General features: G+C 44.4%; 1 protein-coding gene across 2 annotated transcripts in view; it reads left to right on the top strand.

Annotated features, from left to right (window-relative positions):
* Nucleotides 1-336: 336 nt before the first annotated feature.
* Nucleotides 337-20,946, top strand: part of LOC106606807 (protein phosphatase 1 regulatory subunit 29) — a 129,244-nt gene continuing 108,634 nt past the window's right edge. For both annotated transcript variants that reach the window (XM_014203171.3, XM_082976406.1), the window contains exon 1: nt 337-440. The gene's annotated coding sequence lies outside the window, so the exon portion shown is untranslated. The remainder of the gene's footprint in view (nt 441-20,946) is intronic.

Genomic DNA, 20,946 nt, shown 5'->3' with positions numbered 1-20,946 from the left:
GGCGGACACGGACAGACAGTGACACATTCAATACAGCCTTACACACTCTTGACAGCATCGAGCTTATCTAGGCTGTAATCATTAGTCCAACAGTTGCAAACAGAGGATGATGGTCGTCCCCTTCCTCCTCTGAGGAGCCTCCACTGAGCCCAGTAGTTATGTGGTTCTGTCCTAGAGGTGCGACAGCAATAGTGCAAGAGCCCATTGCAGTTCAATCTTAGCAGGAATGGCATTACCTCCACACAGAGGTCTCTCTCTCTCTCTCTCTCTCTCTCTCTCTCTCTCTCTCTCTCTGTCGCTCTGTCGCTCTCTCTATCTCGCGCGCGCTCCCATCACTCGCGCGCTGTGCAGCTGAACTACGGCGTTGGCAGAGAATATAAAAAAATCTGCCTCTTTTCTTCAAGCGTTGGAAGAATATTTTGGAACGGAAATCAGAGGAGGTACTGTAATAATTTGTTTACCTTCCAAGCGAATGTGAATTATTTTGTAAATGGCACGCTCCTACAGTCGCATAGTAATGAATAGTTCAGAGGGAAACGGATCGATGGTACCGGGCGAATGCTGTTGCTTGCAGAGCAGCCACCTGCGCTAAACATAAGCTCTGCGTTGTCTGTCTATCGACGCAACAGTACTAGTAGACGGCATGGTTTTGTAAGCAAAGCCTACTGCTTTCAATAGCCGATTTTGTGTTGGTGATTGTGTTGTTAGTTTTTTTAATGTTGGAATTCAGTTTGATGATGTAGGCTATAATTCATGGAGGACGCTGTAGCCTAATGGAAACATTGCCTATTTGAGTTACAGTTGTTGGATATGTTTGTGCGGCGATACATCTATACGATACATGTATATATGTGTTCAGGCTGCTTGGGCAAAAGAATGAGAAAGACGGTGTCGGTCGATAGATCATCGGTTGGGCGCGCGGAGGGACAGATGTGAGAGGGGGATTTGGAGGGAGGAGAGGAATCACGCGGGGATAATACTGTGACGTTCTGCATGTGATGTGTTCTCTAGAAAGGTTTGTGTTCTTTCTTTCTTTCTTTCTTTCTTTCTTTCTTTCTTTCTTTCTTTCTTTCTTTCTTTCTTTCTTTCTTTCTTTCTTTCTTTCTTTCTTTCTTTCTTTCTTCTGCACTGTGACCAGATTTGGCACTTTAACACAGCAAATCACACTGTCGTTGTCTTCTCGGGATAGGCTATCGGACAGCATAATGCAAGGCTGACAGGCTGTCACAAGCCAGCGTGTGCACGTTGGATAATATGGATTATATGAGAAAGTATTTAAGAGTATTGGCTGAACAGCATTGGTTGTACTTCTTGAAATAATACTGAAAATGTGTCTGCGACGCATATGAGTGTGTAGGCTAACGGAGGGAGAGAGAGAGCGAGAGAGAGAAATGGCTTGGTATCAGCAGATGTTGACGCACCACGGTGTCCCCTTCTCCACTGTCTGCCATTTGGAAGTTAAGACACCAATCACACTCCCGACCGACACTGAAAGCAATTCAGCCGCCCACACGTTTCCCTGAACGGATGGCATGAGTAGTGAGCTGAACGTAGAACCCTGATTTGTTATAATCAAAGACATACAGATGAATCATGATCACTGCACTGAGTTTTCATTAGGCTGCCTAGTTCTCATTTCTGTATATCTATTCTGTTTTACAGGTATTTTGAAAGTTATCTTAGTCGAGATTACATCTATTTTACTAGGTATATTATTAGTCTTCACTGTGAGAATATCCCATTGGGCACACAGTGGTTGAATCAACGTTCTTTTCACCATTTCAATGAAATTAGGTTGAACTAACGTGGAATAGAAGTTGAATTGATGTCTGTGTCAAGTGGGATGTTTATGAGTGAGAGTTGCATGCTGAAAAAGGCTAGTGCTGTCAGTCAGCACCATGGACAGTGCACCATGTTGATTCAGCAGGGATCACGATAGGGAAGGCTATAGCAGGTTAACACATGATGGTGCTTGTACAGTATCCGGACCTCCAGAGTTACCTCAATTATTTCAGCTGGTGATGTTTTCAGGAGCGTCAGGTGCGGTGCCTGGTTGGAACTAAACCTTGCAGCACTCCAGGCCCGGGTCAACCCAGGGTTACCTACGCTACCCCCTGCTCCAGCCCCTGATCATGACCCATCCACTCTGGTGAATAGACCATAGGCCAGAGGGCTTTGGCTTTTCGTCCAGTCAGCCAGTATTGAATGTTAGGCCCATTAGCTTTTTATGACCCCAAAGTGCAGCCAGACAGGCCCCTACGGCCCTGCTAACAGAACCACATAGATAGAGCCCCTACGGCCCTGCTAACATAACCACATAGATAGAGCCCCTACGGCCCTGCTAACATAACCACATAGATAGAGCCCCTACGGCCCTGCTAACATAACCACATAGATAGAGCCCCTACGGCCCTACTAACATAACCACATAGATAGAGCCCCTACGGCCCTGCTAACATAACCACATAGATAGAGCCCCTACGGCCCTGCTAACAGAACCACATAGATAGAGCCCCTACGGCCCTGCTAACATAACCACATAGATAGAGCCCCTACGGCCCTGCTAACATAACCACATAGATAGAGCCCCCTACGACCCTGCTAACATAACCACATAGATAGAGCCCCTACGGCCCTGCTAACATAACCACATAGATAGAGCCCCTACGGCCCTGCTAACATAACCACATAGATAGAGCCCCTACGGCCCTGCTAACATAACCACATAGATAGAGCCCCTACGGCCCTGCTAACATAACCACATAGATAGAGCCCCTACGGCCCTGCTAACAGAACCACATAGATAGAGCCCCTACGGCCCTGCTAACAGAACCACATAGATAGAGCCCCTACGGCCCTGCTAACATAACCACATAGATAGAGCCCCTACGGCCCTGCTAACATAACCACATAGATAGAGCCCCTACGGCCCTGCTAACATAACCACATAGATAGAGCCCCTACGGCCCTGCTAACATAACCACATAGATAGAGCCCCTACGGCCCTACTAACATAACCACATAGATAGAGCCCCTACGGCCCTGCTAACATAACCACATAGATAGAGCCCCCTACGACCCTGCTAACATAACCACATAGATAGAGCCCCTACGGCCCTGCTAACATAACCACATAGATAGAGCCCCTACGGCCCTGCTAACATAACCACATAGATAGAGCCCCTACGGCCCTGCTAACATAACCACATAGATAGAGCCCCTACGGCCCTGCTAACATAACCACATAGATAGAGCCCCTACGGCCCTGCTAACATAACCACATAGATAGAGCCCCTACGGCCCTGCTAACATAACCACATAGATAGAGCCCCTACGGTCCTGCTAACATAACCACATAGATAGAGCCCCTACAGCCCTGCTAACATAACCACATAGATAGAGCCCCCTACGGCACTGCTAACATAACCACATAGATAGAGCCCCTACGGCTCTGCTAACATAACCACATAGATAGAGCCCCTACGGCCCTGCTAACGTAACCACATAGATAGAGTCCTACGGCCCTGCTAACATAACCACATAGATAGAGCCCATACGGCCCTGCTAACATAACCACATAGATAGAGCCCCTACGGCCCTGCTAACATAACCACATAGATAGAGCCCCTACGGCCCTGCTAACATAACCACATAGATAGAGCCCCTACGGCCCTGCTAACATAACCACATAGATAGAGCCCTACGGCCCTGCTAACATAACCACATAGATAGAGCCCCCTAAGGCCCTGCTAACATAACCACATAGATAGAGTCCCTACGACCCTGCTAACATAACCACATAGATAGAGCCCCTACGGCCCTACTAACATAACCACATAGATAGAGCCCCTACGGCCCTGCTAACATAACCACATAGATAGAGTCCTACGGCCCTGCTAACATAACCACATAGATAGAGTCCTACGGCCCTGCTAACATAACCACATAGATAGAGCCCCTACGGCCCTGCTAACATAACCACATAGATAGAGCCCCTACGGCTCTGCTAACATAACCACATACAGTGCATTCGGAAAGTATTCAGACCCCTTGACTTTTTCCACATTTTGTTACGTTACAGCCCTATTCTAAAATTGTTTAAATATGTTTTTTTCCTCATCAATCTACACAATATCCCACAAGGACAAAGCAAAAACAGGTTTTTAGACATCTTTGCAAATTTATTACAAATAAAAAACGGAAATATAGTATTTACATAAGTATTCAGACCCTTTACTCAGTACTTTGTAGAAGCCCCATTGGCAGCAATTACAGCCTCGAGTCATCTTGACGCTACCAGCTTTGCACACCTTTATTTGGGGAGTTTCTCCCATTCTTCTCTGCAGATCCTCTCAAGCTCTGTCAGTTTGGATGGGGATTGTCACTGCACAGCTATTTTCAGATTTTCAGGTCTCTCCAGAGATGTTCGATCGTGTTGCTGCCACCACCATGTAGGGATGGTGCCAGGTTTCCGTCAGATGTGACGCTTGATATTCAGGCCAAAGAGTTCAATCTTGGTTTCATCAGACCAGAGAATCTTCTTTCTCATGGTCTGAGACTCCTTAAGGTGACTTTTGGCAAACTCCAAGCGGGCTGTCATGTGTCTTTTACTGAGGAGTGGCTTCCTTCTGGCCACTCTAGAGTAAAAGCCTGATTGGTGGAGTGCTGCAGAGATGGTTTTGCTTCTGGAAGGCTCTCCCATCTCCACAGAGGAACTCTGGAGCTCTGTCAGAGTGACCATCAGGTTCTTGGTCACCTCTCTGACCAAGGCCCTTCTCCACCAATTGCTCAGTTTGGCCGGGCGGCGAGCTCTAGGTGGTTCCAAAATTCTTTCATTTAAGTATGACAAGTCCTCACAAGTCCTCAACTGGTAACTTCATTAAATAGTACCCGCAAAACACCAGTCTCAACGTCAACAGTGAAGAGGCGACTCCGGGATGCTGGCCTTCTAGGCAGAGTTCCTCTGTCCAGTGTCTTATTCTTTTATTTTTATTGGCTTTTTCTTTGCAACTCTGCCCAGAATGCCAGCATCCCGGAGTCGCCTCTTTACTATTGACGTTGAGACTGGTGTTTTGCGTGTACTATTTAATGAAGCTGCCAGTTGAGGACTTTTCTCAAACTAGACACTCTAATGTACTTGTCCTCTTGCTCAGTTGTGCACCGGGGCCTCCCACTCCTCTTTCTATTCTGGTTAGAGCCAGTTTGCGCTGTTCTGTGAAGAGAGTAGTACACAGCGTTGTATGAGATCTTCAGTTTCTTGGCAATTTCTGACATGGAACAGCCTTCATTTCTCAGAACAAGAATAGACTGATGAGTTCCAGAAGAAAGTTCTTTGTTTCTGGCCATTTTGAGCCTGTAATCGAACCCACAAATGCTGATGCCCCAGATACTCAACTAATCTAAAGAAGGCCAGTTTTATTGCTTCTTTAATAAGAACAACAGTTTTCAGCTGTGCTAACATAATTGCAAAAGGGTTTTCTAATGATCAATTAGCCTTTTAAAATTATAAACTTGGATTAGCTAACACAGCGTGCCATTGGAACACAGGAGTGATGGTTGCTGATAATGGGCCTCTGTACGCCTATGTAGATATTCCATAAAAAATCATCCGTTTCCAGTGACAATAGTCATTTACAACATTAACAACGTCTACACTGTATTTCTGATCAATTTGATGTTATTTTAATGGACAAAAAAATGTGCTTTTCTTTCAAAAACAAGGACATTTCTAAGTGACCCAAAACTTTTGAACGGTAGTGTAAATATATAACGACAGAATTGCTTGATGATAGGTGCCAGTTGTTTACTGTCAAGCCAGACAACATATTGTAGCAACTTTGGTTTTAGAAGTGGGGGATACATAATATTTATTTTTCACTGAAATTTTGTATCCAGTCGGATAAACACGCCAAACCGCTCGGAGGCGCCCGCATGGTCCTAAAGCACACCGTTGCCTCGTTTTGATTCACATTCCAGTGATAAACTGAGGAGGACAAAAATGCTATTTCATAATGTGGGGGGGACATGTCCCCTCGTCCCCAGTGAAAGTTGTGTCCCTGTATTATAGATATATTTCAGAGGTGGAATGTAAATATTTCATTGAAATATCAAGGCCCTGAGAGCAATTAGGAAAAATATTTTTTGACATTTCTATTAACGAACAATCATAGTAAGGGTAATACAAATTAGACAGCAGTGTGATATGACCTGACAGTAATTACAGGTGTTACTGGTGTTGTCGAGAAATGCTACCCATGCACCGTGAGGTGATTCAAAGTGTGTGTGTTGTGTGAATTCATTCCCGTCCTACACACACTGAGTAGTGATTGCGTGTGCCGGTGACATTCCCAGTCTGTTGCAGTAATTGAGGTCTGATTGAGTAATAAGTGGTGTGTGTGTTTATGTGTGTGTGACTGTGTGCATGTGTACACCATGCATGCATCTGTGTGATCTGTGTGAGTGTGTGTGTCTTTGTGTGCATGTGTGTGTGTGTTTATGTGAGTGTGTGTGTGTGTGTGTGTGTGCTGTGTGCATGTGTGTACCGATGCATGCATCTGTGTGTCTGTGTGAGTGTGTGTGTCTGTGTGTTTATGTGAGTGAGTGTGTGTCTGTGTGAGTGTGTGTGTGTGTTACTGTAGGTTAGGAGGTCTGATTGAGTTGCTAGTGGTCTGGTGATTGAGGTTGGCAGTGGGAGGTGTGACAGACAGTCTGTGTGCAGAGCCACGATCTGTGTCCATGGAAATGTGTGTGTGTGTGTGTGTGCACCAGTTCTGTCACCGGTGAGCCACGGTGCTTATACTGGTATGCTGGCAGAGACTATGAAGTGGTGTTTGTTGTGAGAGAGTGTGTGGGTTGTTGACAGGAAGGTGTTAAGGTTGCCTAAGGTAGCAGACTGGTGACAACACTCCGACCCTGTCCAAGTCTGGCACAAAGACTTGTATGTGTGTTTCTGTGTGTAGGTATGTTTGATTTTGTGTGTGTGTGTGTGTGTGTGTGTGTGTGTGTGTGTGTGTGTCCGTCCATGTCTGAGGATGTCAGGAGATGATGTGCAAACCGGCCACTAGGGGCAACAGTGAGAGCTGTTACCTTCAAGTAGGCTTTGGTTTTGCTAGGGTGTTGTGGCCGTAAGCATCTGCCTCTGGTTCCAATGCTTGCATGTTCAAATCCAGCAATAGAAAGTTGTTTTTTATATTTTTGTTCTAAGCCTATCCCAAACCTTAATCCTTACCTTAACCATTTGGAGTTAATGCCAAACCTTAAGAATTCAGAGTTAATGCCTAAACGTAACCTTGGAACAATACAGAGAAGTAACCAAACTTTTTGAAATTTGACATTTGGAACAACTTCGAAATTTGACATTTGGAACAACTTCGAAATTTGACATTTGGAACAACTTCGAAATTTGACATTTGGAACAACTTCGAAATTTGACATTTGAGAAACATGGATGAACGTCTAATTCTGACGTGAGACTGTGAGAGCTTGTTGGTGTCGAGAGGGGGCACCATCTGGCATCCTCTCTGCTCCATGCCAGCTACCCCCTCCTCCACTCTTCCTCCTCCAATGAGGAGAGGGAGATAGAGAGGGAGGGGAGGGTAGAGAGGGAGATATGGAGAGAAGAGAGGGTAGAGAGCGAGGAGAGAGGCAGGGTAGGGTAGAGAGTGAGGAGAGAGGGAGAGAGGAGCGATGAAGGGGACGGTAGTAGACCATACTGTATTTGTGAGGTTGGGTAGATGGATAGAACAATGGAGAGGGAGAGTTAGTGGTATTTCTAGAAATCTATTTCCCTCTGACATTTTTGTAGCGCCTCTGTCGCATTTTCAGCTGACTGTCCTGTACACAGTGCACAAAACACACTCAAACAAACACATATGAGCATGCAAACATAAATCTACCGACACACCCACCCAATGCATGCACGCACGCACGCACGCACATACACATACACACAAGCAGAGGGGATTTTGGAATAATGCCTTGGGTTTTTTGTACTGCCCCAGTTTCGTTTGGCATCTGTGCTGCACACTCATCTTCCTCTCTCTCTCTCTCTCTCTCTCTCTCTCTCTCTCTCTCTCTCTCTCTCTCTCTCTCTCTCTCTCTCTCTCTCTCTCTCTCTCTCTCTCTCTCTCTCTCTCTCTCTTTCTCTCTTGCTGTCAGACACAGATGCACACACAGACACACACATATTGGTGGGTTTGTATGCGTGTCTGTATGTGTGTTCATACGTGTCTGTATGTGTTTGCGGTTTGCATTTGTGGTGTATGTGTGTTTGTGCAGGTGTGCGTATCTGTCAGTATGCATGTGTGGTGTGTGTGTGTGTTTTCCTTTAATATATTGTAATTCAGAGTGCTTTCTAATGACATGTGTAGGGACTTTAGTGGTTTTGTTTTGATGTGAATTTCCCCTTGCATATTCATGGTCTTCAAACTCTCTAAATGTGAGATGTTGACTAAACTTTGACGAGTACAGCAGTAACCAATATGTCCTAATTTCATAGATTTGAGTAGACATTCAGCAGTTTGTTACCAGGGTATTCATTAGGCACCAAAACGGAGAAAAAACTGACTGAAACAGGGAGGTTTACCTGCACTTGACCAATCAGAAAAACTTATTTTCATTTTTTGTTGCAAAATGTTTTGAAACCTTTTTCTGTTTCGTGCCATAATGAATACAACCCTGTATGACAACAAGTTCACATCTTGACAACTATATCAAAAGAACAGACACAGAGAAAGGCTTGGATGACAATACACATTTAGTTAGCAATATAGAACAACTGGCAACAGGGGGCAGCTAAAAAACAAAACATCTGTTTTGACCTAGAAAATACCATCACACTTTATACAGATTCTCTACAAAACTTTGCCATAACATTTAATGCTAAATGAGAGGCTGTCACATTCATTTTGATATTGTCAGTAAGTTTATCTCTTCCGCCCATTAGGGCTAATTCAGATAGAGACACACACACCGGCTAACACAATCTGTTGAGCCGCCACAGACAGATCTGTTTACACAGGGTTCTGACTTCACATCACTACATCTTCATTGTTCCCAACAGGGAAAACATCTGTATGCCAAGGCCCAAACCCAAGTGGACCTCTATACCCTACACCATTTGCACTTGTGGAGATCTGAGATAAATTGATTGGTATAAGCAATATGGGGACTCTTCCACCTTGCATATTAGAGGGCAAAGTGGAGCTATTACCAAATTGATTGCACCTGTCAAATCCTCTCAGATTTCCACAAGTGCATAGACCATAGAGTCTAGCTGTCCATTTAAGATTGGGCCAAATACAGTCAGTGGCCAAAACGCACATTAAATATCACTCTTAAACCACGGAGAAGCACTAGTCTCTGTGCTATTAGTGTCACGACTTCCACCGAAGTCGGCTCCTCTCCTTGTTCAGGCGGCGTTCGGTGATCGACGTCACCGGCTTTCTAACCATCGCCGCTCCATTTCTCATATGCCCATTTGTTTTGTCTTGTTCCATTACACACCTGGTTGTCATTCCATAATCACACTGCATGTATTTAGTCCTCTGTTCCCCTCCATGTCTTTGTGTGTAATTGTTTATTGTTATGTGGATATTGTCAGGCGCCATACTTTTGTTATGTTCCGTGTTTTTGGCACGTTATTGTTTTTATGTGCTGTCATTTTTGGACCAGAATGAAAGTGCGCGTGTTCACTACACTCTGCTCTCCTGCACCTGACTTCGCCTCCCGTACACACACCCCTAACAATTAGTGACATTTGCATCACTTTAGGTGGCTAGCTAACACAGAATCAGTCAGTTCTCAACATCTAGTTTTAAGAAGTAGTCCTTCAAGCAGGAGAACCACAGAATTTGGGTCTCCGTTGCAACAAATGGTTGGGAAGCACTTAATATAGACACCTCTTTGATGATAGGCTATGTAGTGGTAACGCTCAGAGAGAGAGAGAGAGAGAGAGAGAGAGAGAGAGAGAGAGAGAGAGAGAGAGAGAGAGAGAAAAATAGAGCCCCATGGGATGTTTCTCCTGTGCGTGGGGATTAGCTACTTGGCAGATCTATACACCCTGTGGAGAACTTTACAGTACACAATGCAACAAAAGCCCAGCCAACCATGGGCCTTAGCCTGGCTAGCCACTACATCAACCAATCATCTGTTGTTTATCAGAGACCAGAGACATGAGTTCTGCTTGGCCACCTGCTTGTGTTTTCTATTTATCCTGAACAACAATCCTTCATGCAAGGTGTGCTTGTACTGTGTTTTGGCTCTGCATGTGGTCCTGGTTAATCTGTTGGTCCCAGATCTGTTTGTGCCGTCTTGCCAATGACCATGCGAGTTGGCAAGACAGCACAGACAGATCTGGGACCAGGCTATCTTTGTGTGCGTCTGAGTAGACTAGGGCTGATCCCAATTATTCGACTGGTCGATTGTTTGGTCGATAGGTTGTTGGAGGATCAAGATTTTTTATGTCAAGCAGTAGCAAATATATATATATATACTTGGAACAAAAATATCAACGCAACATGTAAAGAAAAAAAGTGGTCCCATGTTTCATGAGCTGAAATTAAAGATGCCAGAAATCTTCCATAGACACAAATCAAATCAAATGTATTTATATAGCCCTTCTTACATCAGCTGATATCTCAAAGTGCTGTACAGAAACCCAGCCTAAAACCCCAAACAGCAAGCAATGCAGGTGTAGAAGCACGGTGGCTAGGAAAAACTCCCTAGAAAGGCCAAAACCTAGGAAGAAACCTAGAGAGGAACCAGGCTATGAGGGGTGGCCAGTCCTCTTCTAGCTGTGCCGGGTGGAGATTATAACAGCACATGGCCTAGATGTTCAAATGTTCATAAATGACCAGCATGGTCAAATAATAATAATCATAGTAGTTGTCGAGGGTGCAACAAGTCAGTAACACAAGAGTAAGTGTCAGTTAGCTTTTTCATAGCCGATCTTTGAGAGTATCTCTACCTCTCCTGCTGTCTCTAGAGAGTTGAAAACAGCAGGTCTGGGACAGGTAGCACGTCCGGTGAATAGGTCAGGGTTCCAGCAGGTCTGGGACAGCAGGTCTGGGACAGGTAGCACGTCCGGTGAACAGGTCAGGGTTCCATAGCTGCAGGCAGAACAGTTGGAACTGGAGCAGCAGCATGGCCAGGTGAACTGGGGACAGCAAGGAGTCATCAAGCCAGGTAGTCCTGAGGCACGGTCCTAGGGCTCAGGTCCTCCGAGAGAGAGAAAGAAAGAAAGAGAGAAAGAGAGAATTAGAGAGAGCATATTTAAATTCACACAGGACACCGGAAAAGACAAGAGAAATACTCCAGATGTGACAGACTGACCCTAGCCCCCCGACACATAAACTACTGCAGCAAAAATACTGGAGGCTGAGACAGGAGGGATCAGGAGACACTGTGGCCCCATCCGAAGAAACCCCCGGACAGGGCCAAACAGGTAGGATATAACCCCACCCACTTTGCCAAAGCACAGCCTCCACACCACTGGAGGGATATCTCCAACCACCAACATACCATCCCGGGACAAGGCTGAGTATAGCCCACAAAGATCTCCGCCACGGCACAGCCCAAGGGGGGGCGCCAACCCAGACAGGAAGACCACGTCAGTGACTCAACCCACTCAAGTGACGCACCCCTCCCAGGCATGGAAGAACACCAGTAAGCCAGTGACTCAGCCCCCATAATAGGGGTAGAGGCAGAGAATCCCTGTGGAAAGAGGGGAAACCGGCCAGGCAGAGACAGCAAGGGCGGTTCGTTGCTCCAGCCTTTCCGTTCACCTTCAAACCCCTGGGCCAGACTACACTTAATCATAGGACCTACTGAAGAGATGTGTCTTCAGTAAAGACTTAAAGGTTGAGACTGAGTCTGTGTCTCTCACATGGGTAGGCAGACTATTCCATAAAAATGGAGCTCTATAGGAGAAAGCCCTGCCTCCAGCTGTTTGCTTAGAAATTCTAGGAACAATTAGGAGGCCCGCGTCTTGTGACCGTAGCGTACGTGTAGGTATGTACGGCAGGACCAAATCGGAAAGATAGGTAGGAGCAAGCCCATGTAATGCTTTGTAGGTTAGCAGTAAAACCTTGAAATCAGCCCTTGCCTTAACAGGAAGCCAGTGTAGGGAGGCTAGCACTGGAGTAATATGATCAAATTGTTTGGTTCTAGTCAGGATTCTAGCAGCCGTATTTAGCACTAACTGAAGTTTATTTAGTGCTTTATCCGGGTAGCCAGAAAGTAGAGCATTGCAGTAGTCCAACCTAGAAGTAACAAAGGCATGGATAAATTTTTCTGCGTCATTTTTGGACAGAAAGTTTCTGATTTTTGCAATGTTACGTAGATGGAAAAATGCTGTCCTTGAAACAGTCTTGATATGTTCTTCAAAAGAGAGATCAGGGTCCAGAGTAACGCCGAGGTCCTTCACAGTTTTATTTGAGACGACTGTACAACCATCCAGATTAATTGTCAGATTCAACAGAAGATCTCTTTGTTTCTTGGGACCTAGAACAAGCATCTCTGTTTTGTCCGAGTTTAAGAGTAGAAAGTTTGCAGCCATCCACTTCCTTATGTCTGAGACACAGGCTTCTAGCGAGGGCAATTTTGGGGCTTCACCATGTTTCATTGAAATGTACAGCTGTGTGTCATCCACATAGCAGTGAAATTTAACATTATGTTTTCGAATGACATCCCCAAGAGGTAAAATATATAGTGAAAACAATAGTGGTCCTAAACCGGAACCTTGAGGAACACCGAAATTTACAGTTGATTTGTCAGAGGACAAACCATTCACAGAGACAAACTGATATCTTTCCGACAGATAAGACCTAAACCAGGCCAGAACTTGTCCATGTAGACCAATTTGGGTTTCCAATCTCTCCAAAAGAATGTGGTGATCGATGGTATCAAAAGCAGCACTAAGATCTAGGAGCACGAGGACAGATGCAGAGCCTCGGTCTGACGTCACTAAAAGGTCATTTACCACCTTCACACGTGCAGTCTCAGTGCTATGATGGGGTCTTAAACCAGACTGAAGCGTTTCGTATACATTGTTTGTCTTCAGGAAGGCAGTGAGTTGCTGCGCAACAGCTTTTTCAATTTTTTTTGAGAGGAATGGAAGATTCGATATAGGCCGATAGATTTAAAAAAATAATTTCTGGGTCAAGATTTGGCTTTTTCAAGAGAGGCTTTATTACTGCCACTTTTAGTGAGTTTGGTACACATCCGGTGGATAGAGAGCCGTTTATTATGTTCAACATAGGAGGGCCAAGCACAGAAAGCAGCTCTTTCAGTAGTTTAGTTGGAATAGGGTCCAGTATGCAGCTTGAAGGTTTAGAGGCCATGATTATTTTCATCATTGTGTCAAGAGATATAGTACTAAAACACTTTAGTGTCTCCCTTGATCCTAGGTCCAGGCAGGGTTGTGCAGACTCAGCACAATGGAGCTTTGGAGGAATACGCAGATTTAAAGAGGAGTCCGTAATTTGCTTTCTAATGATCATGATCTTTTCCTCAAAGAAGTTCATGAATTCATTACTGCTGAAGTGAGAGCCATCCTCTCTTGGGCGCTGCTGCTTTTCAGTTAACCTCTATGGGCTAGGTGGGACGCAAGCGTCCCACCCGTGGTGCACTCCATCAACAGCAGGTGCATTTCAAGAGCGGCAAATTTGAATCCAAATAAATGTCAAAATTCAAATTTTTCAAACATACAACTATTTTACACCCTTTGAAAGATAAACATCTCCTTAATCTAACCACGTTTTACGATTTCAAAAAGGTTTTACGGCGAAAGCATAAATTTAGAGTATGTTAGGACAGTACATTTACAAGAGTTGTGTGTAATGTTTTGTCAATTCAAAGACAGGGTCACCAAAACCATAAAACCAGCTAAAATGATGCACTAACCTTTTACAATCTCCATCAGATGACACTCCTAGGACATTATGTTAGACAATGCATGCATTTTTAGTTCTATCAAGTTCATATTTATATCCAAAAACAGCGTTTTACTATGGCATTGATGTTGAGGAAATCGTTTTCCTCCAATAACCGGCAGTCAAGTCAGCACCACAAATTAAATAATAAAAATTAGAAAACATTGGTAAAATATTATATTGTCATTTAAAGAATTATAGATTTACATCTCTTGAACGCAATCAACTTGCCAGATTTAAAAATAACCTTACTGGGAAATCACACTTTGCAATAATCTGAGCACTGCGCCCAGAAAAATACGCGTTGCGATACAGACTAGCCGTCATGTTGGGGAGATCTAAAATCGAAAATACTATGTAAATAATCCATTACCTTTGATTCTCTTCATCAGATGTCACTTCCAGGTATCACAGGTCCATAACGAATGTAGTTTTGTTCAAAAAAGCTCATCATTTATGTCCAAAAATCTCCGTCTTGCTAGCACATGATCTAAGCCCGCCGGACTTCACTTCATGAACGAGGGGAAAAAATATATTTACGTTCGTTCAAACATGTCAAACGTTGTATAGCATAAATCATTAGGGCCTTTTTTAACCAGAACATGAATAATATTCAAGGTGGACGAATGCATTCTCTTTTATAACGTATTGGAACGAGGGTACCCAACATGAACTCGCGCGCCAGGTGTCTAATGGGCCATCATCGTTCCATGGCTCTTGTTCGGTCAGATCTCCCTCCAGAAGACTCAAAACACTTTGTAAAGGCTGGTGACATCTAGTGGAAGCAATAGGAAGTGCCAAAATATTCCTCAGCCCCTGTGTTTTTCAATGGCATAGGTTTAAAGGTAATACAACACATCAGGTATCCACTTCCTGTCAGAAAATGTCTCAGGGTTTTGCCGGCCAAATGAGTTCTGTTATACTCACAGACACCATTCAAACAGTTTTATAAACTTTAGGGTGTTTTCTATCCATATATAATAAGTATATGCATATTCTAGTTACTGGGTAGGATTAGTAACCAGATTAAATCGGGTACATTTTTTTATCCAGCCGTGCAAATACTGCCCCCTAGCCCTAACAGGTTAACTTTGTGACAGTATCAAAAAGACATTTCGGATTGTTCTTATTTTCCTCAATTAAGTTGGAAAAATAGGATGATCGAGCAGCAGTGAGGGCTCTTCGATACTGCACGGTACTGTCTTTCCAAGCTAGTCGGAAGACTTCCAGTTTGGTGTGGCGCCATTTCCGTTCCAATTTTCTGGGAGCTTGCTTCAGAGCTTGTGTATTTTCTGTATACCAGGGAGCTAGTTTCTTATGACAAATGTTTTTCGTTTTTAGGGGTGCAACTGCATCTAGGGTATTGCGCAAGGTTAAATTGAGTTCCTCGGTTAGGTGGTTAACTGATTTTTGTCCTCTGACGTCCTTGGGTAGGCAGAGGGAGTCTGGAAGGGCATCAAGGAATCTTTGGGTTGTTTGAGAATTTATAGCACGACTTTTAATGCTTCTTGGTTGGGGTCTGGGCAGATTATTTGTTGCGATTGCGAACGTAATAAAATGGTGGTCAGATAGTCCAGGATTATGAGGACAACATTTATTCCATGGGACAAAACTAGGTCCAGAGTATGACTGTGGCAGTGAGTAGAGACATGTTGGACAAAACCCACTGAGTCGATGATGGCTCCGAAAACCTTTTGGAGTGGGTCTGTGGACTTTTCCATGTGAATATTAAAGTCACCAAAAATTAGAATATTATCTGCGATGACTACAAGGTCCGATAGGAATTCAGGGAATTCAGTGAGGAACGCAGCATATGGCCCAGGAGGCCTGTAAACAGAAAGAGCTTATTTCTCTAAAATGTTTTGCACAAATTCGTTTACATCATTGTTAGTGAGCATTTCTGCTTTGCCAAGATAATCCATCCACCAGGCAGGTGTGGCATATCAAGAAGCTGATTAAACAGCATGCTCATTACATAGGTGCACCTTGTGCTGGCCACTCTAAAATGTGCAGTTTTGTCACACAACACAATACCACAGATGTATTTTGAGTGAGCGTGCAATTGACTTGCTGACTGCAGGAATGTCCACCAGAGCTGTTGCCAGAGAATGTAATGTTAACTTCTTTACCATAAGCCACCTCCAACGTCATTTTAGAGAATTTGGCAGTATGTCCAACCGGCTTCACAACCGCAGACCACGTGTATGGCGTCGTGTGGGCGAGAGGTTTGCTGATGTCAACGTTGTAACCAGAGTGCCCCATGGTGGTGGCACTGTTATGGTATGTGCAGGCATAAGCTATGGACAGTGAGCACAATTGCATTTTATCAATGGTAATTTGAATGCACAGAGAGACCGTGACGAGATCCATTGTCATGCCATTCATCCGCCGCCATCACCTCATGTTTCAACATGATAATTCACGGCCCCATGTCGCAAGGATCTGTACACAATTCCTGGAAGCTGAAAATGTTGCAGTTCTTCCATGGCCTGCATACTCACCACACGCCACCCATTGAGAATGTTTGGGATGCTCTGGATCTACATGTACAACAGCGTGTTCCAATTCCCGTCAATATCCAGCAACTTCGCATAGCCATTGAAGAGGAATGGGACAACATTCCACAGGCCACAATCAACAGCCTGATCAACTCTATGCGAAGGAGATGTGTCACTCTGCATGAGGCAAATGGTGGTCACACCAGATACTGACTGGTTTTCTGATCCACCCCCCTAACTTTTTTAAGGTATCTGTATATCTGTATTCCCAGTCATGTGAAATCCATAGATTAGGGCCTAATGAATTTATTTCAATTGACTGATCTCCTTCTATGAACAGTAACTCAGTAAAATCTTTGAAGGTGTTGCATGTTGCATTAACATTTTTGTTCAGTGTATACAGTATATATATATATATGTGTTTTGGCACACAAGACACCGGTCTTATTCACGCCCATCTCAGGGAACTATCCATTGCGAAGGCTGAGACTAATCCATTGCGGAGGCCGTGGGGATGGCACAGTCCAAGAAGAAGGGGAATGTGGCTAAGATGCACAATGCACGTCGCTCTCCAGAATGCGCTCTCTCCTGCCAATTTGTGCACATTCATTGTTTTAAAACTTAATTGTGTGAATTGTTTTCGTTTGATTGTTAGTGTCTATCAATTCCCCATTACATATATTGCCACTAGTACATTTACTGTTCATTTCTATCATTTCTAATCTACAATGTTTGTTTGGTTACTTTAATTTCTGTTAAGGCATTCAATATATTATTTATTATTACAGTCTTTTACCGTCCTCATTGTTGGAGTGGATACGTTGTTTGCAGAGTGCACAACCTATGCTATACTTGTGAGAAACAAGTTTTGGTTTATTTTGTTCCATTTACGAGTTTGTCAATTTAGTCATTGTCTTTTGTTTGGAGCGCTCCTGTTGAGTGCGGGAAGCGCACCGATTACGCAGAGAAGTACGCCTATAGGCTACCTGGCCTGCAAATGTAGGCATATACATGTGCCCATTTGGGGATCTTATAGTATTTCTGATTGGCTTAACTCACCACCACTAATGAGCTGTGGAGCTTCTCAAAGTAATGTTTTCTTCACCTCAAACAGGAAGCAAACAAAGTCTGTTTTTACATGACAATAGTTCCTCAATGTACAGCGCATTCGGAAAGTATTTAGACCCCTTGACTTTTTCCACATATTGTTACGTTACTGCCTTATTCTAAAAGGAGCACTTTAGGTGTGGCTCAGTTGGTAGAGCATGGTGTTTGCAACGCCAGGGTTGTGGGTTTGATTCCCACGGGGGACCATTACGGAGAAAAAAAATTATGAAATGTATGCATTCACTACTGTAAGTCGCTCGGATAAGAGCGTCTGCTAACGACAAATGAAAATGGATTTTAAAAAAGTGTCCTCATCAATCTACACACAATACCCCATAATGACAAAGGGAAAATACAAGTGAATATATTGATAAAAGTCACTTTATCAAAACTTCAGGCCAGGGTAAGCCTACACAAAACAAAGCCCTTATTTGAAATCTTTCTAAAATCCCTTATGGGAAAAATGAATGGTGGAAAAACAACTGGAACCATTTCCCTGTTTGAACACTAGGTTTTATGGGTATTATGACACCTCCACTGTGGGGCTCTGTAGTTGATTTTATTAAAACACATAGGGTGTGTCTATATATGGAAAAATACCTGTCTTAAAAAGTTTAGTTTAAAAAAGAAAAGATAAGCAACATTTTGGTTAATAAATAGCTCAGCACTAGTAGTTGGGTGATGTTAGGGGAGATGTGGGTGAGTAAAGGGTGAGAGGGTTCTTCCACCCTAAATTAGATATAATGACACCCCCCAGATAGGAGAGGGGGAGATATAGAGAATATGGGTGAGGGTGGGGGAAGAGGGGTGAGGATGGGGGAGACATAATGATTCCCTTCAGACATGCTGAATCAACTGTGACAATGACACTCGCAAGACCTCTGGACGTTCTCAGGGCAGTGTGTGTGTGTGCATGAACATGTACCTTTGTATTTGGGTCCTATTGCAGCCTATGTGCTATGTTTGTGTGTCTGTCTACTGCATATACCATACAGCAGGTTACATATGTCAGTACTGTGGCACGGCTGAGGGATGCATGTGTATACAGGACGTATCAGCCCAGAGAGCTACAATCACGTCGTTTCTGTCTGGATTTCCTGCATGATTCAGTCAGCCATCCAGCAGTGTGTTCATTCTCTGTTCTCAGTATTTATCCCCCACCTAGAGCTCCATGATCAAGCAAACACCAGCTGTGGGCATCAGCTAATCAATAGCAAAACAAATGGCTTTCATCTCATGAGTCAATATCGACTCGTACATATCCTCCTTAACACTTAACACAAAGTCTAAAGCTAAGTCTCTCAGACTGCAGTCATTTCATTTCATTTAAACGAACGCACACACGTATATGTGCACGCACAAACATACATATGCAGACACGCTCCCCCGATCCTCGCAACCCCCTTCCACAACCTCTCCACTCCCTGGCACCCCAGGGGGACAGTATGAATTCAATAACACTGACACAATCTAACGTTGGGTGCATTACAAAGGCAGCAAGGATCGTGGCGGGCCTGTTTGAAAGCCTGATTTATGTGTTAAGTGCACACTTCTTTTATCCACTATTGAAGCATTGACATCATTAGCAGAGAGTACATAGCCTTGGGAAAGAAAAAAGGGAATGTGTGAGATGAGAAGTTAACTGTTGGAGTTAGAAGGAGAGTTGGAGTTCTTGGAGCTTTGAACATGACACCCTCTCTTATCTATAGAGACTAGCATGCCCTAATGATCTGAAATGGCTTCCTCTCCTTGTCTCCTCACTCTCGCTGCCATTAACTTTACAGTAGGTAGTTGGAATCATAGATTACAGTACATGGTCACACTCTATGGAAAGTTACATAGATAGCATGTAGTTATGTAACACAGGTCCTGGAGTGCCAACACAGCTCTAGATTGAAGACCCAAGATTCATTTAGATCCTCCAGGACCTTCACAGAGTTACCCACCCTGTGTTAGTTAGATCCTCCAGGACCTCCAGAGTTATCCACCCTGTGTTAGTTAGATCCTCCAGAGTTATCCACCCTGTGTTAGTTAGATCCTCCAGGACCTCCAGAGTTATCCACCCTGTGTTAGTTAGATCCTCCAGAGTTATCCACCCTGTGGTAGTTAGATCCTCCAGGACCTCCAGAGTTAACCACCCTGTGGTAGTTAGATCCTCCAGGATCTCCAGAGTTATCCACCCTGTGGTAGTTAGATCCTCCAGAGTTACCCACCCTGTGGTAGTTAGATCCTCCAGGATCTCCAGAGTTATCCACCCTGTGGTAGTTAGATCCTCCAGGACCTCCAGAGTTACCCACCCTGTGGTAGTTAGATCCTCCAGGATCTCCAGAGTTACCCACCCTGTGGTAGTTAGATCCTGGTCAACAGAGCGAGCACAATAAGACCCATGAATGTTCTCACAACAGCATTAACATAACCCCAACCTAGGACAGACATTAGCAACTTCAGAGGACATTGTGTGAAGTCAACTGATAGGTCACGACCCTGTCACGACACTAAGAGCAGAATGGACAGACGCACGCACGCACGCACACACATGCACACACACACACACACACACACACACACACACACGCACACGCACACGCACACGCACACGCACACACACACGCACACGCACACACACACACACACACACACCACACACACACACACACGCACGCGCACACACACACACACGGACAGAGAAAAAGACCGGGAATGAGGAAGTGGCTGCACGCGAGGTCATGCAGGGCTGCCGGGGAGCGTGGGTAGTCTGGGCTATGATGTCACAGCTTGTCTCAGTCTGGTCGTTAACAGGCGACCACTCACATATTCACACGCACTTAACAGGACACTGGGATTGGAGCACAGTGACAGTAGTCATGAGTATCTGTCTCAATGTATCCCATTTATCCTCCTCTCTTCTACACCACTTTTACTCTGCCATGGAAGCTTTCCATCTACAGTATGGAGGATGTTACAGTATGTAACAGTGTCTATATGGAAGCCATAGACTCATCAGATTGAGACTGACACTATTGCTAGATCTTTCTTTTTCTCTCTGTCTTTCAAACACACACGAATGTGAGCACAAATGCGAGCATGTGCACCCACCCACGCATGAACACACACACAGGTGTCAAAGCTAGAAAGCCAGGTGATGCTGACCTGACACACTCCTTTACTCTAATGAAGTGTTCTGTAACCACTCATGTCTTCACCTTGAGACCTCCATCACTCCTCCAGCTCTCTCTCTCTCTCTCTCTCTCTCTCTCTCTACCCACCACCTCTATACTACCTCTACTCCATCCTCCTCTCTCCCTCGTCTCCCTCCACTCACTTGTCTTCCCCTCCACACTCCTTCCTCTCTCTAACTCCCCCACTCCCCTTCTCCTCTCCTCCTTGCTCTCTCTGTCAGGGAGTTAGTA

This window comes from Salmo salar, chromosome 06 (genome assembly GCF_965601325.2).
Source record: "Salmo salar chromosome 06, fSalSal1, whole genome shotgun sequence".
NCBI classification, from domain to species: domain Eukaryota; kingdom Metazoa; phylum Chordata; class Actinopteri; order Salmoniformes; family Salmonidae; genus Salmo; species Salmo salar.
Note: the sequence above shows the minus strand (reverse complement) of the source record. Positions and strands in the feature narration are given on the sequence as shown.